Here is a 27066-nt window from a genome sequence, read left to right as displayed (position 1 = left end):
CTAGAGAAAGGAGGGCATCTGGTAAACAGTAGTAGCTAAAAGTGCTGTTGGCAGCACCTAGGGTAGGCTCTACCACACTTTCTTCCTGGATAGAGTTTTTGTAGGGGAGTCCTAGAGACATCATACATCAGAATTTTTGTGGTGCATTTGATAAAGAGGAAGCATAATGTAATACAAACACAAAATAACCATATTTGGATCAGAATATTTGAGTTCAAATATCTAAACTGTCACTTAATCTGTTGTTAATCTTGGAGAAAACACTTCACCTCTGAGTCTTTTTTTTTGTGTTTATAAAATGGAAGATGTTGCATTTTAGATTATTTCTAAGGCCCGTTCAAGCTGTAACACTGCGCTTGCAAATTCATTGTGACAGTCCTATAATAACAATGGACAAATGTAGCCTGGATGTCAGTTTAATGATATGTCAAATACTGTAAACAAAGAAAACATTATCTGTCATCATTTAGTTAAGCCTAGAAATAGGTCTTCGGTAGTTTGCTACAAGGCTATGCCTTCCTTCCTGTCCAGCCATTTTAAAAAGTGCTACAGGTCAGGAGTTGGCAAGCATACACAGGGAATCAGGTAACTGAGAGCCAAAAAGAGGAGTTGTGGTGTGCCAAATACAACAGAATGAAATTTAGTACTGATGAAATGGAATGGTGAGTTAGATTGAAAGGTAAAAATAAAAAAAGCAAACAAAAGAACCTAGCTGTTTAACTGGAAACAAAAGCTTAACTAGTAACTTCATATGAGTTTCTGAGGGTACAGAAATTCGAATGGGTCTCAATTAATCAACACACTGAGTTTCTCTACCCTGTGGGCCAAATCATGTCTGAAGGGTTGTTCTCATTTGTGGGTCACAGCAAAGAAGTCTAAGAAGAAAGTAATTTCCTTCTAGAAATCAGACTCTAGAGCTCTGATAGAAATGGAAAAAATAACCACTGAGGGTGAATTATCCATCACAAAAATCAATTGGGTATATTTGTGTGGCTGTACTTCTGGGTTCTGGCTTCTTTTCCATTGATCTGCATGTATTAGCCCTCCACTAATGCCACAGTCTGTTTACTGTAGCTGTGTGGTACACCTTTATATTGGGTAGATTTAACTCTCCTTGATTCTTTTTTCTTCAAAATCTTTTTAACTATTCTTATTCCACTGCCACTGCCTTTCCATGTAAGTGTATTACATTAATCTTGTCTATATCTACAAAAATTCTTGCTGGATTTTGACAGGAATTTCATTAAATCTGTATATCAATATGAGGAATTTTAGCACCATTAGTATTTTGAGTCTTCCAATGCATGGACACATTATATTTCTTCATTTATTTAAATCTTTGATTTCTTTCATCAGTGTTTCATAGTGTTCAGAATATGAATCCTATACAGGTTTACTAAGATTTACAACTAAGTATTCATTTCCTTAATGAAAGATTATAAGTGATACTGTATTTTTAATTTCAGTGTCTACATTTTTTTTGCTAACATAGAGTTAAACCTATGCATAGGTTTTTGTATGTTGGTCTTGTGTCATATGACCTTGCTGTGCTCAATAATTAGTACTAGGAGTTTTTGTAGATTCCTTGGGATTTTCTACATAGAACATCATGTCCTATGGAAATGGCAACATTTTAGTTTCTTTCCTTCCAATCTGTATGTCATTTATGTCCTTCCCTTCCCTTATTGCATTGGCTGGAACATCACATCAAGATTAAATAGGGGTGATGAAAGCAGACATCATTGCGCTGTTCCCAATCTTAGGAGGGAAGCATTGTGACTTTCACCATTAAGCATAACATTAAGCAGTAGATTTTTGTAGATGCTCTTGAAGCTGAACTTGTATTCATGAAGGGGGATTAAATCTTGTCAAATCTTTTTTATATATCAATTGATACATAGTCTGTTAATATGGTGCATTATACTGATTGATTTTCAAATATTGAACCAGCCTTGCATCCCTAAAATCAACTTTGCTTAGTCGTGGTATATATTTATTTTTATATATACCAAATTCTATTGGCTAATATTTATTAAGGATTCTGCATCTCTATTCCTGGGGGATATTGCAGAATGTGCACTTCTCCCAAGATCCTCACATAGGAAAAGGAGGACAAGAAAACTCTCTGGGGTCTTTTATATAATGGCTCTCACTAATCCCGTTCATGAGAGCTCCACCCTTATGACCTAAGCACCACCCAAAAGCCCCTCATCCTAACATTATCACGTTGGGGGTTAGAGTTTCAACATGATTTTTGGAGGGGGAACACAAACTTTAAGCTTGTCTTGTTAACCTTGATCACTTGATTAATGTTGTTTCTGTCAAGCTTCTCTACTGTAAAGTTACGATTTATAATTAATAAATATTTTGTGGGAGATACTTTGACACTATGATGTAGATACTCTCTTTTTCATCATGTTTCTTTTTCATCATGCATTTTGAATCAGAGGAGAGTCTTAAAGCCATCCTGTTACACCATTGCATGAAGTCAGATGACCTAGTGATGGTGGCATCAAGAGAACAGACAGGGAAACAGAAGGCCATTCTCTACCAACATCAGAATTTCGTGATTGCTAGGGTCAGGGAGAAGAGAGGAGAGGTGAGAGACATGGAGAAAAAGAGAAAAAGACTGATTCAAAGAACGACACATAAAGGACCCATTGAAATGGAGAGGGAGAAGTCGAGGGAGAATCTAATTTTTAAGTCTTGATCAACATGGTGAACCAGCAGCTTTTACAAAGAAGCTAAGTTATAATGACTTTGAGGTACTCCTGAGATGTTCGAGTGAATATGCCATCAGCGAGTTGTGGATCAAAAGGGTAGAAAAGACAGCAAGACTAGGGAGAGAGACTTGGGGCCATCTGAACACAAGTGCTTATGAACATTTAATGAGTATGATCAGTAATCTGAAGGAAAGAGCTGAGCCTAGGATAGATCTAGGAGAATAGTTTGTTGGAAAAAAGGAATTAGTGAAAACTAAAGTGGTGGGGAGAGGAGGAATAATCAGATCATGAAGGATGATGGCATCAAGTATGAAGAATAGTTTAAGAGAGTAGCTGCAACCAGCTGTGTCAATTAAGAGCTGAAAAGGCTATGACATAGTCACTTTTGAGATAGGATTTCAATCAGGTAGTAAGGAGGGATCCAGATTTGGGTAGAGGATAGGGGAGTGCACAGGGTGGAGTAAGTGATAAAGAGACCAATGAACAATTCTTGTGAGGAATTCAGCAAGGAATTGTGTGTGATAATGTTGCAAATGGGAAGATAGCCATAATGTCACCTGCACTAATAGTAGCAGCCAGACAGGGTTCTATGGCAGACAGACAGATTCACAGAGCTCCAAATGACAGTGCTTAACAACCAATAGTTTATTGCTGAGAAAGGATATTATATTGCAACAAACACAAAAGGACCTATGTTATTACCAAAGACTGCCTTTCAGCAAGTGGTTTGGACAGGCCAAAGTCTACACAAGCTCCCTGCAGTTGTCCTGCTCCTGTAGGGGTGTACCAAATGTACTTTCTCTGAACCACCAACTTATGCAAGAATGTCTCCAAACTAGACAGCCCAAAAGCAGTCTTAGCTGGGGTTTCTTATACCCTACTGGTCATGTAAGTACTTTATTGTTAAAAGACCAGCCCTAGTGTCAGAGCCGCCTCCCCTTCTGTACCCCACACACCCCACCCCCACATTGAATGAGGTACAAACTGTAAGTCTCATTATTATCAATAAATAATACTGACAAACTAGCACAGCCTACCCTGAAACTCACTTGGTCTCCATGAGTAAAAGACAACAATATTAGTCACCACATTTTATACTTTGACCAGGTGCATCTCTTACTTCAGCAAAGCAGCTCAGGCTAATTCCAGGCCTCTTAGAATTAACCCTCATAGCACATCCTTATATTAATATTATTTCATTAAACTCTTAGAGCCAGCCTGTTTAATAGGTACTGTTACTCTTAGAGACTGTGATGCTCAAAAGGGTAAGTTGCCAAGGTAACAAATATAGGAAAGAAGAGAAGGGAGTTGAATGTATGGGACAGGAGATCAAGCAAAAGATGCTTTTTCAAGAAGCCCCCTTGGTATGTTTATGTTTGAAACCACCTGAAAGAAAAGAATAGAGAGAAAGAGCTTGCAGGAATGGGGAAGGGAAGGAATAATTGCTGAAAGTGGATCTTTTGGGAAATAAGAAAGAATGAGCTTCTGAGACTGCATGCAAAGAAAGAAAGAAGGGGTTTTGCGGGGAGGTCATTCCTAGGCTCTTTCTAGTCTCTAGCTCAGTGGTTCTCCACTTGGAGAGCTTGTGAAAATCTGATTGCTGGGCAGCACGCCTGAGATTTTTGATTCAGCAAGTCTGGGTGGAGCCAGAGAACTTGAATTTCTAACAGGTGTTTGGGTGGTGCTGATGCTACAGTCCAGACACTCCACTTGGGGAACCACGCTCAGTGCAGGATGGGTTGGGTCATCTGAAAGCAGAGGAGCTGGGGGTGATGGGATGGGGGCCTGAAGGAGCGGCTTCTCTGGGATGTTTGCCATGGAGAGCCTAGTTACTCCACCTGTTTGCCTGTCTCTTAACAGAAGCATCAACAAGTCACAATACTAGGGAAACAATGTCAATTAAAGGTACCAAAAGTTGAAAAATGCCAGGGTATTAGAGTAAAATGTGTTTCAGCTGCTTAGCTCTGTTGTGAAAATTTCCCAATTAAAAAACAAAAACAAAAACAAAGAATAACAGACCATTTCCATTATTGATAAGAAAAAAAAATTCATCTTGAATTAGAGATGTAATTGTCACAGCATAATTTCAACCATTTTGAAATAGAAAATATCCCCAGTAGAGGAGGGAGAGCTTAAGAAAGAACGTTTGGCTTACTGTCGTGGGAAAAACAGGTGAAGCTTGCTTCTTGAAGAGCAGTAACAGGACTCTGGGAATGGTTATCAGGGAAGGACCTTTCAAGTGGGCAAATACCTTTGGAGCTCCAGAAAACATGGGTAGTAAGGTGATGTGGCCTTCACAAAGTGAAGAGAAAGCATCATTAACATCTCTGTGCATTTCAAGAAGTGGCACAATGTTAAAACAGAGGCTTTGATTTTGCTATTCAGATTCTAGGTGGCTTACTGTGGTATGACCTTGTGCAGGTTGCTTGACTCCTCTGGGCATAGGAGAGGCATTTAAAGAGGGCATGCTTGCCCCTGGAGTGTAGATTTGTGGTGAAATGTAAGGATGAAGCATATGGAATGTGGCTAGCACATTGGCAACACTCAAAAAAGTTCTTTTCTGCTTCAAGGTCAAACAGAAAACTTCACTTTCAAGCAGCTGTAGTTCTGATTCTTCTCAAGACCTTGTCTGTGGTTACATCCAGAACCCTGAAACCAGCAGCCTTGGGCTTTTGTAGCCACATGGAGGCACATCCTGGTCCTGCAGGACCCTCCCTGCAATGGGTGACTTCATTGGGGAGGTACCAAGCCCCAGAACAGCCTTGAGATTGCGTTACATTGAGTCAGGTCTGCTTTCAGACTGCTGTGTTGTCAGCCATCCTATCCCCAAATCACAGTCACAGCCTACCTGGCCCCTCACCTAAGCAACTCACGTCCACCCACCTAAGTGTTGTGCTCTGTCTTGGGTAGAGGACAATGCTATAATGTTGTTCCTGCCCACTGTGGGCCACTGTCCTGCTTTGAGTGGACTTTCTCAGCCCCAGAAGAGGAGAAAGCAGCCCTGCCTATTCATACCTAGTCCCTCTCCCCCCGACTTCCAGGCTCACCTGACCCTGATCTGGCCTGGCCCGCTGCTCAGTTAGTGCCACTTGGAGTCTAATTTACCTTTAAACCCATAGGTGGAGAATAGTAATAAAGCCAGAGCTCAGCCCATCCATGGGCTGACATGCTATGAACATTGTGTTTTCCCAAGTGCATTCAATGCTGTCCCCACAGTCTAATGCAGGATGTCATTAGATATCATTAGGCACAGTGCCTTCTACTAAGGAGGGGAGGGTATTTTGAACTCCCTGAAGAGAAATGCTTGTAGGCTGGGAATCTCCTACAAAGAGGGATCTCAACTTTAATTTGCATAGGGCCTAATTAGTGCACTGCTCACTCACCCTCTATCCAGAGAGAAGGTTGGAGGGGGAGAGGGAGATGGGAAGGCTGGCTGACACAAACATCCAGTACTGCCCCCAGACCCAGGCAGAGGGGAAGCAAGCAGGGCCTGAAGGGCTCAGGATGACAGGGTCCAGTATAGTTCTCCCAGCCGGTGGAGAAGAGCTGCCCAGGAAGTGAGCTGGCATCACAGGGGAGGTAGCAGGAGGGACCCAAAGGCCAGGTGCCCATGTCCCATGCAGCCAAGAGGGGAGCTATGCATGAAGACAAAGATGTGTATTCAGTTTTAAGCCATTTTATTCTGAGAACCTCCCTGTAAGGTAGGTCCTATCATTAGCCCCATTTTCAAGTGAGGCACAGAGGAGTCAAGAAACTCTTCTGAGGTCACAGAACTAATGAGCAGCCATGTGGGATTAGAACTGACAGTGTCTGGCTCAGCACCCACCCCAGGCTCTTCCACATCCCACCTTAAGAGCTGTGCCATCTGTCCCCTGCTCAGGCATCCCCTGGTCTCTCCTTCCCCAGTGGAAAGCCAGAGACTCTGTGTGCCTCCCCACCACCACCCCCATGTTTGGAGCCTGATGAGCTCTCTGGAGTGCTAGGGAGTAAAAGGAGGAGGAGGGGGACATTCAGATATTTTTCTTTGGTGGGTCCTGATCCACTCCTGGACCCAGTCAAGGGGAAGAAATCAAGAACTGAAGGACTCACTTCTAGGTGACAAGGGGCAACAAGCAGGACCCAGAGACCAGCAGATATGACATTTGCCAGTGTCCAGGAATTGGTCTCAGAGGGCCAAAGTATACAGTTTCCCAAGGTAGAGCAGCACTGCATATTCTGTGGCTTTGCACCTGCCCAATTCTGTGCAGCTCTGGATGAGTAAGAGGAATTAAAGGTCTGGTAGGTTGGTACTGCCCAGACACAGGTCACTTTTGTCAGATTCCAGCCTGCTTGAGGCCCTAGGGTCTCCTCTCGCACTGTTTTAACATGCCTTCCTTTAAAGGTCTAATGATGCCCTTGAGAAGAAAGGGGCCCCCACCCGCTCCCTATGCCGCAAGTTTGTTTCATTTTGTTAATTAAGTGTTTGTAGGTTGCCACCTTCAAATTAAGAAAATGCCCTGGGGATGACAAAACTGGAAGGGCAGGGACAGAGTATGTGAAATGGCCAGGAGTCATGGCTGGCACTTTGCTGTGTTGTCCTGGCCTGTTTTGGGATTTGTAAGATGGGGAGCTGCAGTGACTCAGGAAGGCAGTGCTAGGGAATGGCCAGCAAGTATGCTTTCCTGGCAGTGGCATCAGCATCGCTAGCTTTGACAGCTAGTTAGGTGGGAGAAGAGTGGCTTCAACTGGAATGAGACCCCTTGTAAAGGATGTGGACTGATCTTGTTAGAAGTCTGGGGGTTTTCTTCATTACTGTTTATGGAACATCTTCTGTACGCTGGAGATTTTTGTTTAAGGATAAAATTCTGCCACTGCTGGACCGTGGAGTTAGAAAAGCAAGACTTCTGCCTATGACAAGAGTAGAGGTTATTTCAAGGTAATAAAAAGTGAAATGTTTATTGGGATGCACCCACTGTAAATGCCTTAGAGTGTTACAGGAAAGGAAAATTGTTGAGGGCAGCTGGATCAGTGCCAGCTTCGTGAGCCTGGTGGGTAGGAGTGATTTTAAAGAACTGGGGAAATTTAATTCAGATTCTACAGAAAAGAGTGCTTATGGGTTGTCATGATGTCCTCTGCCCTGACAGAACCCACCAGAAAAGCAGTTTGATATACTAGAAGGAGTTCTGGACCTGGAGCAGACCCCCTGGCCTCCGTGAATTGTTCCATGGTCAGCCCCTCTGTGTGCCACACTTCTGGAAGACTCTGGTCACAGCTTGCATGGGACATCCAGTCTAGTGATATTCACTGAATCACATATAAATAGATAAACAGAGTAATTGAAGAATATCCACAGAAAGTAAAGAGGATGAGTGATTGATGGTAAAGGTTGGGGAATGTCCTTTCCAGAGGATGGTCAAGGGCAAGAAGGAACTGCCATGGTAAGCAGTCAGGACAAAGGGGAGGAGTCCACTCTTAAATCCTGGTGTCAACTTGACCCACCATGGAGCCTCTGGATCCATGCATATGTCAAATGTAGATTGTGCTTAGGCAATTCAAAAGCAAGGAGCTAAAATAGTACAGATTGTCCATCTTAGAGCTGAGGAGTGGGGCCAGCTGTGGGGTCAGGATGAAATGGGAGAGCAGTGGCGCTCTCTTCCTCTTGGGAAACATAAACACAATCCTAGGAATGACAGTTGCCCAGAGAAGGAGTAAGTGGACATGTGGTCCCATGACCCACCATAGAGACCCTCTCACAGAGTAACAAGACTTTCCATTCCTCCTTCCCTCCTTTCTTCCCTCTCCTTGCTGTGGTTGCTCTTAAGGGCTACAGCCACCTGGCTCCAAGCCCTCCATGTTGGCCTAGACACCAGACACTCACTCTTTCTATGCAAGAGTATGCTGCCTCCCAGATCACTCATCACCTCCTCATGTCTTGTGTTCACCTGGATGGCAGGCACTCCTTGGGCCAGCAGCAATAGGGTTGGACCCACTCTTCTCAGCCCCCATGGCTAGCTCTTCTTTGAGCTTTCCTCTTCTGGAGCTGTCTAGTGGGCTCTCCTGGTGGGCACACAGCTCCCACACCTGGATGGCACAACTGACATAGCATTACAGGTAAAGGATGGGTGGCCAGCCCCTGAGTGAACAGAGCCAGGCAAGGCCACAGGGTGAGAGAGTGGCCTGTGGAGGACATCCTCAGAGAAGTGGAACCTAACCCTAACTTGTGTGTCCCCCAGAGCCCCTTTTCTCAGCTGTATTTGTTAGAATAAATACCTGAGAGGACTTATAACCACCTGTCTAGGGTGGGGTAGAGACTAGGCCCTCAACGAACCCTAATTACCTCCCCCATTTCTCTGGAAAATTCTGTAGGATTTAAGTTCCAAGCTAAGTCTCTCTCTCTCTCTCTCTCTCTCTCTCTCTCTCTGAAAAGTCCCCTGGCCCCTGAAGCAGGTGGCACAAAGCACAGTGGCCTCTCCTGGACTCGGGGTCACTCATCAGGGAGCCCGCTATTTGCCAGGTATTGATTTTCCTGCTTATCTCCCATTTTAGGTCACAGGGTACATGAGGGCAAACACCAATCAACTTTATTTCTGCCCCACTGCCTGCAGCTGCTGGTGAAATAGGTGCTCATTAAAAGTTTGCTGGTTGAATGATCAGCAAAGATTTCTCGAGGGAAATGGGGTTTGAAGGGACCCTGACTTGTGAAGGGACAGGGACATTGGGTTAGGTGGGGGGGGGGAACCAGATTAAAAAATACAACAAAGGGGATCCCTGGGTGGCGCAGCGGTTTGGTGCCTGCCTTTGGCCCAGGGCACGATCCTGGGGACCCGGGATCGAATCCCACGTCGGGCTCCTGGTGTATGGAGCCTGCTTCTCCCTCTGCCTGTGTCTCTGCCTCTCTCTCTCTCTCACTGTGTGCCTATCATAAATAAATAAAAAACAAAAAAAAATTTTAAAAATACAACAAAATCTAGGTGGGCGTTGGACACAAGAGAAGGAGTGGGAAGCCCAGGGTCTGGGTAGTCTGAGAGAAAACACCAGAGAGAGCTCCTGTGCATCGTGAGCCATTCACACACTTACCTGGGTCCATGCTGGATCTCTCGGGCAGCCCCTGGACAGCTGCCAGCATTCGCTACCCAAATGGGCGATTGCTACCCATTGCTACCTGCTGCTTCTTAGCAGCTAAACCTGGGGTATATCTGGCTTTCATCTTTAGCTCCCTATTTGCCTGTTTTTTATCTTAGAATAATGTCCCCTTACAGTTGTGAGCCCCTTCAAGTCCCTAGAGCATTTCAGAGGTCTGTCCCTGTCAGTCTTCACCAGGAGCCTTGGAACAGTCTGGACTCCATGGTAATAGATGAAGCAGGGTTGAAATGGCTTCCCAGGACTGCACACCAGCAGGGGACTTGGCTGGTACCAATCCCAGGTCATCCCACATACTTTTCAGTGGACTCTGCAACAGAGTAGAGATGGGGCAAGGGGAGGACAATCTAGCAGGGACAGCGTCTTTCTGCTTTAATGTGGGAGTTATTCTAGGCTTTTACCTAGAAGCTTCCAAACGTGGTGTGTCCTTGGTTTCCAAGTACATTCCCAGGCCCTCTGTCTGTAGTCGGGGGGCGTCATGAAAGGCACTTCCAGCCTTATTATGATGGTGTCTGCAATCTAGCCACAATTCACCGTTTGGAAACCAAGATACAGGACTAAAATGGCTGTTTTATTTTAGAAATTATTGTTCTCCAAGGAGGATAGTTCCCACAAAGCATTGGTCTTCCCTTTGTTTTGGCTAATAGCCAGTCCCCTCTCTGCATGGTGTTTCTGATCTGTATTGTTTTCAAATCACTGGAAATTTTCTTGCATTTCCCTCTAGAGGAACTTGCATTTTGAAAAGCACTTTAGCCTACCACACCTTTACATAATTTATTATAGACATATTTTGCATTTATGGTATCTTCTAGCACTAAAAGAAAATCTTCCCTTTATTTACAGAAGTTGTCATAGACTTTTCCTAAAATCAGATTTCCAGAAAATTTAGCTAGGACATGCAGTAAGTTTGATTCCATTAGAAAACTGGAAACAAAACTGTATACCAGCAGTCCTGAGGCCTCCATGCTTTTTTGTGCTTTCCTGAGTGACAAACTAATTAATGATCAGCATGTGAATTAAAAGTCATTTCCTAGAAAGAAAATTTCTCTTAAAACTCTCAGGAAGATAAGAAATAAAACCATCCCTTATATGGCTATCCCATCACACTTGGCTATTGCGAATAATTCTACTGTGAACATGGATATACAAATATCTATTCAAGTCCTACTTTCCATTCTTATGGGCATATGCCCAGAAGTGCAGTTGCTAGATCATGAGATAATTCCATGTTTAATTTTTTGAGGAACCACTATATTGTTTTCCTTAGAGGCCACTTTACCTTCCCCTCAGCAATACCCAGAGTTCCAGTCCTTGTATAGGCCCACCAACATTTGTGATTTTTTTTTATTTTTTTTATTTACGATAGTCATACAGAGAGAGAGAGAGAGAGAGGCAGAGACACAGGCAGAGGGAGAAGCAGGCTCCATGCACCGGGAGCCCGACGTGGGACTCGATCCCGGGTCTCCAGGATCGCGCCCTGGGCCAAAGGCAGGCGCCAAACCGCTGCGCCTCCCAGGGATCCCTTGTGATTTAAAAAAAAAAATTATAATAGCCATTCTAATGTGTGTGTAGGTGTATCTCATTGTGGTTTTGGTTTGCATTTCTCCATTGATTAGTGATGTGGAACATCTTTCCATGTGCTTATTAGCCATTTGTATATCTTCTTTGGAGAAATAGGTATTCATGTCATTTGCTTATTTCTTAACTGGGCTGTTTGGTTTTATGCTGAGTTGTAGGAGTTCTTTATATATTCTGGATATTAATCCCTTATCAAATATATGATTTGCAAATATGTCCTCCTATTCTGTATGTTGTCTTTTTCTGTTAATGGTATCTTTTGATGCACCAAAGTTTTTAACTTTGATGAAGTCCAATTATTTTGTCACTTGTGCTTTGGTGTCATCCCCTAGAAAACATCACCAAATCCAACATCATGAAGTTTTTCTCCTAATTTTCTTCTAAGAGTTTTATAGTATTAGCCCTTACTTCTAGGTCTTTGGTCCATTTCCAGTTCGTTTTTATTTAGTTTTCTCTTTTTCCAGTTAATTTTTATATATGGTTCTAGGTAAGGACCCAACTTCATTCTTTTCCATATGGATATCCAGTTTTCTCAACATCATTTGTTGAAAAGATTGTCCTTTCCTCCATTGAATAGTCTTGGCACTCTTGTGAAAATCATTTGATTGTAGATGTGAGGGTTTGTTTCTCGACTCTCCATTCTATTACATATAGAAACTTCATATGTCTGTCTTTACGTGCATACCACAGTGTTTTGATTCCTGTAGCTGTGTAGTAAGTTTTGAAATCAGGAATTATTACATCTCCAACTTTTCTCTTCTTTATCAAGATTACTTTGACTGTTGATTCTCATTCTTTTGCATTCAGTCTCTTTCCATTTATACTTAAGAATTCAGAAAATACATTATCTGTGAAACCATTTTTGAAAGAGCCACTTAGACAGAACATGAGAGACTCCTAACTCTGGGAAACAAACTAGGGGTGGTGGAAGGGGAGGTGGGTGGGGGGTGGGGGTGACTGGGTGACGGGCACTGAGGGGGGCACTTGATGGGATGAGCACTGGGTGTATTCTATATGTTGGCAAATTGAACACCAATAAAAAATAAATTTATAAAAAAAAGATTCAAGTATTGCGAATTCATGGATGTTTCTACAGGTATACAGATATTCTTTCTAAATAGATAAGTCTAGTGTTCCTTTTGAGGATGCTATTGGTGTGAATAGTTCTTTTCCTAAAAAACAAACAAACAAACATGATCTATTATTATTTTTAAATGTAGATAGGTATAAAAGTAAATTTCTCTCATTTGGAACATATTGTGGTTCATATCTTCCACAAAATTAAATTGTTTATGCTATTATAATTCATCAAGTGAATATATATCTTCCTATTAAGAAAACAGTTTGTCAGATGTCATAAAACATTTTTTAACAGTAAAGGTCACATTTTATTGCAAAAAAAAAAAAAGAAAGAAAGAAAGAGCCACTTAAAAACTCTGTAGTAAAATAAAAAGTTAAAGTAGAAATGAGAGATATGTAAATTATCTGTGATTAACAAATAGTGAAATACAATTTTGTTGTTGTAATTATTAACAGTGTAGCTGTGAAGCTTAAGGCGATTGTTAGGAAATGATCCCTAAGAAACCAGAAGCATGAAGAGTATTTTAAATGATTTAGACAAAATGCAACAGATAGCAAAGAAAGGGAAAGGAATTACATTGAACTAATGGTCTTATCCAGTTTGGAAATTAGAGGTTATATCTGTTCATCAATTCTCAGGATAAAAAAAAATGTGAATAACAATTTTAAGTGTGTGACAAATTTAAGACAAGCACTGGAAGGAAAGATAAGGTATATAACTTCTAAAAAAATATTACAAAATAAATAAGATCAATCAAGTTGACTGAAGACAGTAAAGAAAATAACACCATAAAATTTGAGAAGTAGAAAGCACTAAAATAGATGACAGGAAAGGTCCACATATACCAGTCCATCTCCTTACCCTATTCTTAACACTACTCAAAAAATAAAAATGGAATGGGTTAAATTCCCCCAGTTAAAGGATGGATACTCTGAAATTGAGTAAGGATTAAATTTTACCTATAAGGTATCAGTTAAGATACAGCTGGAAAATTAAAAAATCAGCCTAAAGAGATAAAAAATATAAAGGCATAAGCAAAACTATTACAAGCAATTTTAGAATAAAGAACAAAATGAATGAGGAACAACAAGACAAGTACAGAGTGGAATTCAAGTGGGAAAGTAAACACAAGACCAAAATATGTTAGTAAAAGATAGGAACCACCAAAAAGAGAGAGTGATCACGTGAGCTTTGAAATGTTGAAAGTAAAGCAGTTATGCTTATGAAGATGTATGACATCTCTGTCTGGGTGTGAGGTGTCAAAGGGGAAGCCCCCAGGATCCTTAGGAACTATGGGAATAAGACATACCATTCCAGGCCTTGGGGCACACCAGAGACATTCCCATACATGCAGGATCCTCAGACTGCACCTAGAGCTTCGGTGTTACCATGTAGGAAAGTGGGGTTCCTGTACCCCATGGGCTATAGTCTGTGTAGAGTCTACAGATGTGACCCCAGTTTGCTCATGTCACCTGTGAAGTCACAGCGTTCCTAGCTTAGGAATATCTTAGTGTTCTGATGCCTGCAAGAAAACTCCACATTGCATATAAGTGAGTGGATCTCAAGAGTCAAGATGCTGTGGAGCAGGGTGTACCCACCTAGACTGAGGTGTGGTCCACAAGGACCCTCTCCATTCACAGTGCTGCGCGTGACAGCCTGCTCTCCATATGGAGCACAGTGCACCCTGCCAGGACTGAGTGCCATCATCACCATGATCGCTTAGATTGTCCATGGTCCAGGTAGGGATTGTGAACAGCTTCCTAACCCCTAGATTCCTCATAGACCCTACCTGATATTTTCATGAAATGTCTGAAGCAGTTTGGGTTTGTGAGTCCCTCTGAGAAGTGTGCACTTCTCCTAGAACATCAGCATAGCACATGAGCATCTCATGTACTCTAAGCCACAGTTACTTTGCACAGTTCCCCACTTAGGAGACTTTTCCCATTTATCCTGACTTACCTCCAGATGCCTGTGTTTATTTAAAAATTAAGAGATGGGATGGTGTTAAGAAGGAAGATTCAGGGATGTGGCATTCACTATCAAGACCATTTCAAGTTCATACTGAATATTTAAAATCACTTTTAAATTTGAAATATTTACATTCAACTCTTAAAATATAAAAAAATTCTTAAAAGTTAAATTTTAAGTTATCACTTTTAATGAAATATAAACATTGTTTTTTATCCTTGTTATCTTTTCCAGAGTTCTCAAGGGTTGTGGTCTCACACCATCTACTGGGGCAAATATGGGCCATTTCCAGCAGGGACAGTGCAGCATTGCCCTGGATGCCTGACTGCCACACACGTCCATAGAACCACAGTGTCTGCAAAGTAAGTCTCATGTTCATGGAGTCTCCAGTGACTGTGTCAGAGGAGCATTTGTAGTCAACACCTCTAGCAACAGACCTTGTAGTGGTCCTTGAAGCAAATTGCCTGAAAATCAGATCTAAAGCCAGAGATAGTGTTATTAATTCACTAAAATCCATTGAGAAGGAGTTGTGAAGTGAGTTTCATATTACATTAGAATTTGCATTTAGAATGATAAACATTATTATTTAAAAAAAATGTGGTGAACAGACCAGCAAGTGATTTGATTTACAGAATTTACCAAGTAACTCTGTTACCATCTGTTGCTATCATGATTGATTTGTAAAGTATTGAAAGGGTAATCTAAACAAAAGTAGTCTTATCACCTTGACATATTATTTTCCTTTTTAATTTTTCCTCCTAGTTCTTGTCCCAAATGCAGTTTTTATCTAGTTGACTAATAGGATAGCAGTTCTTTTGCCTTCAGACTTTATTGAACAACCTATTTTATATCTGCTTTTCATTTTGATAAATCTCACATCTATTAAAAAATGGAAAGTGAACACTCATATATTCTTTACTCAGATTTGCCAGTTCCTTACCCACATAGACACACACATACACAGATGGAATATGCACTCATGTGTGTTATGTATGTGTGTATTCAGTGTTTTTCTCTGAATCACTTAAAAACAAGTTGCAGACATCATGACATACTTTGGCAAATATCTCCTTCATCCATTTCCTTTCTTCTTCAAAACTGTAACACCGCAGGATACCTGGGTGGCTCAGCGGCTAAGCATCTGTCTTCAGCTCCGGACATGATCCCAGGGTCCCAGGTTCAAGTCCCGCATCAGGCTCCCCACAGGGAGCCTGCTTCTCCTCCCTCTTCCTATGTTTCTGTCTCTATGTGTCTTTCATGAATAAATAAAAATAAAATCTTTAAAAAAAACTGTAACACCATTATCACTGAGGAATGTAATGTTGATAACAATCTCATCCAAAATATAGTTCCTATTCAAATATGTCTGGTTGTCCCCAAAATACCCTTCATAGCTGTGTTCCCCTATCTAGCATTCAGTTAAGTATCATGCCCTGAATTAGGTTTTGTCTCTTTAAATCCAAAGCAGAACACTGCTTTTACTTTTATCTTTTGTGATTTTGACATTTTTGAAAAACTTAAGCCATTTGTTTTGAGGGGAGTCTTGCAGTCTGGATTTGTCTAGCTGTTTCTTCATGCTTAGGTTCAGGCATGGATTTTGTGTGGGTTTTTTTGTTTGTTTTGGGTTTTTTTTTTACATTTTGTGTGTTTACACCACATCAGTGGGTTCAGCACATCACTGTGACCTGGTGTTGATGAGGACAAGTTTGTTCACCTGGCTAATGTGGTTTCTTCCAGAGCTCTCCTTTATAAAGTTACTGTTATTTTATTCCTTGTAATTAATAAGTGATCGGTAGGGTGAACTTTGAGACCATGTGAATATTCTTACTTATTAGCTCATTTTCACCCACTTTAGCATCCACTGAAGGTTGTATTATGATTTTTAACTAATCAGTTCATCAGCACCATGCTCTCCCTTCCCTGTCAAATGTTTTCATTATTTTTTCATTTTTCCATGGTTGTGAGCTGCCACACAAGGGAGTATATTGAAACAGTCAAGAGAAGGACTCTGAAATTAGACCATCTGGATGAGTGTCTAGTATGCATCGCATCTCTGACACACACTAACAGGGTGACCTTGAGCAAATGTTTCATCTCATAAACTCTCAGTGTCCTTATGATTAAAATGAGGAGGCAAAGAGTAACCAATGCACTGGGTGTCTGGTCGGGATGGAGCACACCGCTGGTCTCACTAAACATGAGCTATTCATTATTACTAGCGACAGGAGGACAGGCTGAATGCCTCTGGATGCTGCTTCACTCCTGAGATCTTCTGTAATCCCTGAAAGCTGAATAAGACCTTTGGCAAAAATGCTGATAAACCTGAATGACAGGACAGAGGTTCCCCAGGATGTGAGTGGTCCTATTTTTAGGTTCTTCAAGTTAGAAGGTTGAATTGAGAAACAAAATTGTCATGACAGGAAGTATTCTTCAGTGAACAGCTTCCTAATGGCATCCCCTCCACCATTCTGGTTATTTCTAACACTCTGTTGCTTTTCTCTTTCCCTTTGCTAGGACTACATCTCCCTAGGTTAGGTCCCTAGTCTGCTGGCAGTTTTGCCTTTCAATCACTAGCAACTGATTGTTTGAAGATTATTAGGTTTCTTTCTATTTAGATCAGGTCACCATGGCGTTATTTGAGCTCCATTGCCTTGGAACCTTCTCTGAGAATGTTTTGAAAATTCCACCAAGAAAATAGCTTGTGAATAGACATGTTAGTTTATGAGCTACATATGGACATGAATTAGGCTGAGTCTTTAAAAAAAAAAAAAAAAAAGATTGCCCTTGGAGAACATTTTTAGCTAAAGTATCTGAGAAATGCTTCCTCTGAAAATTTTACTTGCCTAGATTTCTTCCCCACGACTTTGGAAAGCAGATGAGGGCTCTCATAAAGAAGGGCTGCTGGCAGCAGGCATGCTGCATCCAGCATGTTTCCTGGCTTATGGCTTGCCAGGCTGAATTTGAGGGATGGCCTTGTGGTTTCACTTACTCTCCTGCTTTCTGGGTGATGCCAATCCAGGCAGCCTGAGGTTAGCCAGGGCAGAGAATGGGCCCCATAGACTCAGAAGTAACACCTCTATGTGGACACCAACCCGAAGTTTCCCAGAAGGTTCACCACCTCCTCCTCCTGTTTTCCTCCCTTTTAGCCATTCACATGCCAGGGATCCTCTGCCTATCTCTTATCCCCTTGATAAGCACCCTAGGGAAGGGACATCGGTGCAGGAACAACATAATAGTTTACAGGTTGAGTGAAACATAGTTAAAAATCAAATCTGCAGTTCTGCATAAACACAGAGGAAATCACTTGGGTGTCACTCAAATATGTAGGTGGAAATATCAGGGCTGCCTTTTCCTGTTCTTAAAGTGTATTCTGTGAAATTCTGTCCACTTGGAAACCTGAGTTATCTGGTCTTGAGTGAGTAATATACTCCTAACCTGTGTGCTGGAGATGGACATGGAAATAGCTTGAAGCCAAGGCTAAAAGCCCCCTGTAGAGAAGCCCCTCCCCAAGACTTCAGGCCCTGGGCCTTATGGGGGGACCTCCTTGGTGGCCCTGGTTAGGTCGATGAGTCTCCATCTTCATGCCCACTTAACTTCCCTGTTCCTGGGGCTCCTGCAGCTACTGCCCTGAAGGCAACACCAGGTCCCACCTGGGTCCCAGGAGTTCATGTTTTTCTGTGACAGGTGTGATCAGGGCAATGTCTTTCCATGTCACACCCACACACAGTGTGCTATAACCAGGAAGGATGGAATGTGGGTGCTGGAGCAGTCCTGGGGCTAGGTGGCACACCCAGCCTGTTAGAAGGACAGCAGAACCTTGGGCCTGATGTCTGTCTGGGGAACCATGCCCTGCTCATTGCTGTCAAATAAGGAGCAAAAGGATGGGTGTGCTGGTTGAGACAGGTTTGTCCTCCCATCTACATGAAGCCCTAGCCTATGGTCTCTCTGGTTCTAGGGTCTGGGATCAGGTGTTCGTGTCCTGCTTTCTAGCCGGGTGGCCATGGTTTCCCATCTGCCCAATGGGGGACAGCAGTCCCTGTTGGAGAGGCCTCCTAGGGCAAATTTGGGATGGTGTTTCCCTCGGTTCCAGGTACTGTGTTTTGAAGGACACCTCCCTCTTCTACTCTCATTCTTCTATTGGTGCACCTAGCAGCACTCAGTGCTGGGGATTCCACATAGACCAGTTCCTACCCTCAGAGTCCACACTCCATTGTTGTGACAGAAAGGAGCTGCATAGAGCAAATGCCAAAGCCCGTGAGGCCCATGTGGGGCTGTCCCTCTGAATGTCCTGATGTTTTCTTTGAACTGTTTTAAATGGAAACACATTTAAATCCACACTTTCTCCTTGAGCAGAGGGAGCTGCAGATGGAGGAGGGTGAGCAGTGGGCTCAGCGTGGCGCCACTGTACCCACATGTCTCCAACTTCTTCTCCCAAGGATGAAGCTGAGGTTTCCTGTCCACTGGGGCTGCCAGGGATGTGCCGATGTGATTTCCATACATAGAGCTTGGGGCCAACTCCTGGTTATGCTAAAGCCTGGCTGGGGCCTAAGTGTGGATAAGCTCTGTAGACCTCAGTTTCCTCATCTCTGAAATGGGGATGGTGATGGTGGTATCCTCCACACAGGGCTCAGTTGAGAACACAGTGAGTTAATTCATGAGAAGTACCCAGAGCTGTGACACCTATGAGAATGCTAGAAATCATAGTTGTAAATATGAAGGCCTAGGGGGATGCATAGCTCATAGTGACCAGTGACTTTCAGCATCCTTTCCTCTGTCCTCCCACACGCTGTGAACAACTGCATTGTGAAATAGCATAGCACTACTCTTGAGGTCATTTTGTAGGGGTTGGGTTGTATTCCCTGAGTCAAGCCTTGAAAGCTGTGATTTATTATTTTTGGTCTGGTTTTTATGGGTTTTTTGTGTGTCCAGAATTAAAGCTCATTGTGCCTACCAAAGGTACATGAGACTCACTGAGAAATGTGATTGGTCTTAGAGCCCATGGACCTGCACCACTGGCTATCTCTTACCTCCCAGCTAGGTGACAGGGCTAGTTAACACCAGACCCACCTACGCTTCTTCCTGTGCCATCCATCCTTCCTTGGCCATATAATATATTAGTCTCAAATATACAACAGAGTGATTCAATAATTCTATACATTACATAGGGCTCACCAAATATAGTTACTATTTGTTGCCATATAATGCTATTACAGTTAAATATTATTGACTTATATTCCGTATACTGTATTTTTCATTCATATCTGTCATTTATTAAAAATATACACAGTCAGAGGTGCCTGGGTGGCTCAGTAGGTTAAGTGTCTGCCTCTGCCTTTGGCTCAGTTTGTAATCTTGGTGTCCTGGGATCTAGTCCTGCATCGAGCTCCCCACTCAGCAGGGAGTCTGCTTGTCCATCTCCCTCTGCCCCTCCCCCCTACTCATTCTCTCTCTTCCTCCCTCCATCCCTCCCTCCCTCCTTCCCTTCCTCTCTCTCCTCTCTCTCAAATATATAAAATCTTTAAAATACGTAAAAATATACACAGTGAAATATAAAGACCACCCATTCAAAATACAAAATATGTGGATTCTTCCCTTACTTTAAAAGTTTACACCATTTTGCTTCCTCCTTGAATTCATATAAAAATAGGAACAGAAATTCCACATCCCCCCACAAAACTTTATCATAATTTTCTACTTGAAAGATATTGAGGAGAAAAAAAAAGAAAGACAATCACCGATTATTCTGTCACATATTTTTTGCATAATATATATATATGTTAAAACATTCCATGTGGCTTGTTAACAGTATTATTTATAGTATTGATTAGTATACAAATGATCGAAACAGCATGATTACAAATACAAAATATATCATAGAAGAGTCTCTCTCTCTCTTTTTTAAAGATTTTATTTATTTATTCATGAGAGACACAGAGATAGAGGGAGAGACACAGGCGGAGGGAGAAGCAGGCTCCTTGCAGGGAGCCCAATGCAGTACTCAGTCCCAGGACTCCGGAATCATGACCTACGCCAAAGGCAGAAGCTCAACCGCTGAGCCACCCAGGTGCCCCCAGAAAAGAGTCTCTTAATGAGATGGGTGACAGGTTTCTGGAGAAACTTGGTCTGAGGAGTCAGTTGGCTATCCCTTTGTGTGGCATCTGGAGGTTTCCACTCCAGAGCGATGTAGGGCAATGAAAAGAAGAGCCTGCAGGGCAGGCATCTTAACCAACAGATGAATATTAGGATAGATTATATATATGGATTTAAGAATTTAAAAGTAGATTGTTTAAAAGTGTTCCACGCTGATGGCTCCTTGAAAAAACTTAATGTGCCCCAGGGATGCCCAGGCTCAGGTTGAGAGCCATAGCCCAAGCTTTCCCTGCTCACTCAGGACTGGATCCAATCTCCCTGCCAAGGTCAGATGCCCTGTCATCATCATCCATACCTCTGCATCCCTTCCATGTGACCCCAACCTTTCAAATCATTGAATCTTCTAGAATGTGGTTGTGTCCTTTGTCTCTTTGTGGCCTTCCAAGAATCTGTGTGGACTGAGTCTCTCAGAGGAGTTTAGAGACACCACTGTGGTTTTGATACTTTAAAATGTATTGTATGTCATATTCTGGACCTTTCCTTCCTGGGGTCAACATATTTACCCATGTGGGCTGTACCTTCACAGATGGCATGTCTGTGTGTGGCTTTTTCTGTAGACCCAAGATACTGTGTGTACCTCAGTGTGGGCTCGTTGTCATCACCAATCAGGAAACCCTGGTAACCAGAACTCAGCTTTGGGACTTCCTCCTCAAAGCCCAGGTGCCGAGCCACAGTGAAGAGGCACAATCCCCAGTGAGACAGAATAGATGTCAATTCTTAAGGGGCTCACATGTTCAGGGGCAGTTCTTGAATCTTGATCAGAGGGGCCTGCCATCCACACAGACATTGTGCCACCACAAATGTGTGCGTGTGGGTTGGCCAGTTAAGGTAATGCCAGGGAAGCAGTGTCTATAGGGATCATTTTCCAGTGCTTTGCTGAATTCCCTCTGTACCTTGTGGGCATTCCTAGAGCACGCAAAGCCCAATTCTCACACAAAATCATTTGTTAGCATATACCAAAACTTTATTTAACTCATTGATAAGGGAACCAGCAAAAAGATAAATGATCTGGCTCTAAGTACATTTGAGTAACGAAAATTTACAAAATCAACTAGAAAAGAAATAGACTAAAATGCTAAGTTAAGCTGACTCTCTAGAAAGCAATAAAATAATTTCTTATCTGCGGTTAGTGTTTTTAACTGAGGGCAATAAAAATCATAAGTTATCAATTTCTGCAGTTTAGCCTTTAATTTTACAGAGCTATAAAACCTCTGCATCTTTATCAGTTGTTAATTGTTGGATAAATAATTGTGACACTTCTCAAGAGTTTCAGAATAGGATCAAGCAGGCTTATAATAAGTCAGTGTTTTAGCAGGATGTCAAATATTCAAGCAATCACCATTTTTCTTTTTTTTTTTTCAAGTTTAGAGTAGATCTTTCTATAGCAATTACCTCCCCCTCCAAAGAAAAAAGAAAAAAAAATGGCTGATACATTATGGCTGATCATGTAGCACCATCTTAAGATACTGCCTTTTGGCTTACATAATGAACTTGAGCCCTTGTGTAGATGCTACAAGGGCATTTGTGGTAGGCAGCTTCTGACATGGCTCCCAATCATTCCTGCCTCATGGCATCCACATCCTTGTGTTGTCTTTTGTCCTTGTGTGGGGGCTGGACCTAGTAAATAGCACTTAATAAACAGGATACAGCAGACATGATGGGCTGCCACTTCCAAAATCAGGATACAAAAGGCTGGGAGTTCCTTCATGCACATGCTCTCTCTAGTGCTTCCCATGCCCTTGCTCTGATGAAGCAAGCTGTCATTTTGCAGTCTCACCAGTGGAAAACCCCATATGGCAAGAAATTGATTCTCATTTCATTGACCCTCAAGGAATGAATCTTCCAACAACTACAGGAGTGAAGTTGGAAGGCGATCCTTCCCTGGTTAAGCCTTCATGCAAGACTACAGCCCTAGCCAACATTTTGGTTACAACCTATGAGAGACGAGAGATGGAGTAAGATAACCCAGCTAGGCACACACTGATACCTAAACATAGAAATTGTGACATAAAAAATTGTGTTAAGTCACTAATCTTAATATCCTTAATATCAAGCCCTGCATTAGGCTCCACACTCAGTGGGGAGTCTGCTTGAAGATTCTCTCCTTCTGCCCCTCCCCTTGTTCATGCAATCTCTCTCTCTCTTTCTCTTTCTCAAAAATAAGGGAATAAATCTTTAAAAAAAAAAAAAAAAGATAGTCTTCCTTTCTTGATTCCTGTTCCATGTTGGCTCCCCTTTTTCTAGCAGCTGTGATTACATCCTTGACAGTTGATTAGAGGGCTGAACTCAGAAGCAGTTTATTTGTGGGAACAGTGTGCAGTTCAGAAAAAAAAAAACCTCTATTCTTGATCAATGGTAAAAGAATATTTTTTGTTGAAAATCAATTGCTTCAGACTTGCTGTGACTGTTTCCTCCAGAGCTGCAATGCTTCTCATTTAGTCTCAAGCCAATGCTTAATGTTTGAGTGAAATTGGTTTCAATGTTCTTTCCTCAGGGGAGTGTGGACATATATATTTTCTGCTTTAAAAGGCATTTTCTTTCTTGACTCAAATAGCTGATTCTGTAAACTTAAACTTCATATGCATCTGTTTCAGTATAGAAACAACGTATTTTAAATTATAAATTATTTTAATATGATATAAAAACTACCAAAAGCAAATTTCTGAAAGAGTGGTACACCAGGGGGTTTTATTAGCTTTCCAAAGTTATTAGTTTAAAAACATATTGGCAGAGAAATAAATAGATAATCACAATAATAACCATACCTACGCTTTTTTGGTGCTCACTATGAAGCCAGTACAGTGTTACATAACCGCCACCACAACCACATAAAATAGGAACTGCTATCCTTTTTCAAAGATAAAGCAATGAAAACCATGGAATAGAAGTAAATCATCCTAGTTTTGTTTGCATATTGGTGTGGATTTGTATCTTAAGGCGGGTGTTTCTATTGACTAAAGTTTAAAACCCAGGTAACTCAAGAAGAACAATTAGTAGATTAACACTTTGGGTCAGATAATTAATTATTGGAAGTTGCCAGATAATTAATTATAGAAAGCTGGATAAGATCTTAAAAATCCATTTATCTCAATATCATCTACTTAAAGTTTTCAGAGTCATCTAGGATATAGCATCATCATCCATAGGTATATATTTTTTCTTTTTTCTTGGGTTTGTTTGTTCGTCTAGAGAAACTGGCCTGTCCCATTTGGAAAGATAGACATCCGGATAAAACACACTGAATTTTACCAGTCATTAGCATGTATAAATATTTAACTAATATGAGCTTATAAAAAATAAATAAAATGAAATAAAATGAAACTCTAAAAGCTGAAATTGTCGTATACTTGTAAAATTTAATTAACCTTTAATAGAAAAAATTTATGGCATCTGCTCCCTTTGTTTCACTTTCCATAAGTATGCTGAAAACTTCCGAGTGTAAGTGTACTGCCCACTGATACTTTTCTCCAAATATTTCTTAGACAGCTTTTCCTACCTCACCCCTTTACACACACATACACACACACACACAGTTATGCAAGCTTGTGCATGCACTTATATATACATGCACACACTGATGCACACGTGCATGTCTCTGCTCTCACACCCAAAATATACACATGCACACACAGTCAGACACTGATATACAAAAGCTCACACACACAGACACACAAACTCACTCCTGAACACTTGAACAGATTTACATGGACACATATACATGCACACATATAAGTATGCACATCTAGCAGGTGGATACTTAAATACACATGCCTATGTGGCCTCTGATCCATTTACAGCTAATTATTTTTATATATTATGTGATATGTATATTATGTGATATGTGTTATGTGTTATGTAATTATTTTTATATATTATGTGATATTATGAGTTTCTTTGTTTTTTCTTTCCTTTTCCTTTTTCTTTTTGTTCTTTTTTTCCTTTTTCTTTTTTTTTGGCATGTTTATGTCCATTTTCTCAGAACCATTTGTTGAAAAGGTATTTTCTTCATTGGATGGCTTTTGTGCCCTTGTGAAAAAGCTGTTCTCTTTCCATCCTGTTGATCTACAGGTCTAACCTTTGTCCAATACCGATTATCTTCACCAGTGTAGGTTTATAATGCATTTAAATTAGGTAGTGTGAATCCTCAAACATGATCTTCTTTTTCAAAATTGTTTTTGGCCAGTCTAGCTCCTTTATCTTTCTATATAAATTTTAGAAACAGTTTGCCCGTGTCTACAAAGAATCCTGCTGGAATGTTTATTGGGATTGCATTGAATTCATAGATCAATATGAGAATGATTGACATCTAAACTGTACTGTATTTTACAATCCATGCAAACAGTACATCTTGCCATTTATTTAGGTTATCTTTGGTCTCTTTTGTATGAATTTTATAAACTTACAGTTTTGTTTCTGAAATATTTCCTTGCCCTGTTGTCCTCCAGGTTTGTACACATCCTGTTCTATCTTTCTGACTTTGTCCATACTGCCTCCACCCGCCACCCACACAAAGACCAGCCCTCTACCTCTTGACCTACATAACTCCTAGTCCTACAGTGGCTTTCTTTTTTTTATATTTTATTTATTTGAGGGAGAGAGTGGGCACAAGGGAAGGAAAGACAGAGGGAGAAGTAGCCTCCCCACTGAGCAGGGAGGCTGATGTGGGGCTCCATCCCAGGACTCTATGATCATGACCTGAGCTGAAGGCAGACGCCTAACTGACTGAACCACCCAGGCACCCCACCTACAGTGGTTTTCTGATGAGAGATAGCTTCCTCAGAGTCACTTTCTTTCTCTCCTTCACTCCAATGTAGGACAGCTTCCTTGCCCATGAGCTTCTGCCATCTTGTGTCTCCAATAACACTAAGCACTGTGTCATGTAACTACTTCTTTAATATTTTTAAGCAACTAACCTCAATATTCTTGAAAGGCAGAGACCATATCTGATTTGGGGTTGTATCTTTGGCACCTGGCATAGAGCAAGAGCTCAGTAACAGCAATTGACTATAGAAATGAAGAAGCAGGGGTGCCTGGGTAGCTTATTCAGTTGAGCATCCAACTCTTGGTTTCCTTTCAGGTCATGATCTCAGGGTTGTGAGATCAAGCCCTGAGTCAGCCTCCATACTCAGCACGGAGTCTGCTCAAGATTCTCTCTGCCACCTTCTGCCCCTCCCCCAGTGCTCACTCTCTCATGCTCGCTCTCTCTCAAATAAATAAACAAATCTTTAAAAAAAGAAAGGAGAAATAAAGGTATAATGGAGAAAGAAAAAGAGGGGAAGATAAACTAGTAGTCATTGAGGCTCTGCTCTGTGTCTATCACCATGACAGAGCAAAGATAGATGATAGATAGACAGAGGTATGGATAGATAAATAGAGGAAGGGAGAGATGGATGGATAATGGAAGGTTGTATAGATGGATGGATGAATAGATAGATATAGATAGACGGATGGATACATGAATAGATAGGTAGATAGATTTTTCTTTAATATTGTTAAGCCTTATAAAATTCTAAAGATGTGGTATCTTCCCCATGTATATATGAGAAAATAGATTCAAAAAAGTTTAGTGACTTCCCAAAGACCATACTTGCAGAGAATGGCAGAGCCAAAATTTGAAACTTTTACCTTTCTCTACCTTCTACCTTCTGTAGGGTTTATGCCCTACATTTCAACCCCTTTCCTTCTCAACACATGTCCAACCAAACTGAAGCTTTCTATTCTTCTCCTGTTCATTTCTGCTCCCATTGTTTAGTGCAGGCCCTTCTCATAGCTTGCTTATCTTATTCAATAGCTTCAGTGGAAAATGATGCTTAAAATATAGTGTATTACATGAACACAAGGGCAAAGAGCTTAAAAGGCCATAAACTAAAAGTGAAACCCCCACTCCACTCCCTCCCAGGCCCCACATGGTTGAGAGGCCATTATAGTCATAGCAGGTGTACCTCCTTCAGACATTTTTATACATGAGATTCTTTTTCTTTTCAACAGTTGTAAATTACACTGTAATACATGGATATTCTCATGTGTCTTATAGAAATTTCCATTTTAACTATGATAGGTCATGTTCCAGATGTCTCAATACTTGATTCAACCATCCTCCTATTGATAAACAACTGTTTTTTATATTCTCAGCTGTGCTGCAAGGAACATTTTTGTACATGCTTCTTTATGCACATAAGTAAGGTTGACTTTAGGAAAGATATTGAGAGGCAGAATTGTAGAGTTACAGGATATGCACATGTAAAAAAATTTAGATACTGAAAAAAAAAGTCCTCAGCTGACCTCACAGCTAGCTCAGTATATCCTCCAATAGTGTAAAACAGTCCTGAATTCATCTCACCAGGAATCATATTTTCAAATGTAATTTTTAAGGGAGACAGTCTTATGGCTGAAGGGTAAATAAGCATGGTTCGTGGTTATACTTTTATTTGTATTTCCCTTATTATT

The 27066-nt window shown here is 41.4% G+C and overlaps 1 protein-coding gene across 2 annotated transcripts in view; it reads left to right on the top strand.

Moving 5' to 3' along the window:
* Positions 1-27066, top strand: part of OTUD7A (OTU deubiquitinase 7A) — a 391545-nt gene that overhangs the window by 170709 nt on the left and 193770 nt on the right. The window contains exons 1-2 of one of the 2 annotated variants that reach the window (XM_055326738.1): positions 9190-9216; positions 14704-14831. The gene's annotated coding sequence lies outside the window, so the exon portion shown is untranslated. Of the gene's footprint in view, positions 1-9189; positions 9217-14703; positions 14832-27066 lie in introns of those variants that run through there. The other variant, XM_055326737.1, reaches the window with a different exon arrangement.

Source organism: Nyctereutes procyonoides, unplaced genomic scaffold (assembly GCF_905146905.1).
Source record: "Nyctereutes procyonoides isolate TBG_1078 unplaced genomic scaffold, NYPRO_anot_genome, whole genome shotgun sequence".
NCBI classification, from domain to species: Eukaryota; Metazoa; Chordata; class Mammalia; order Carnivora; family Canidae; genus Nyctereutes; species Nyctereutes procyonoides.
Note: the sequence above shows the minus strand (reverse complement) of the source record. Positions and strands in the feature narration are given on the sequence as shown.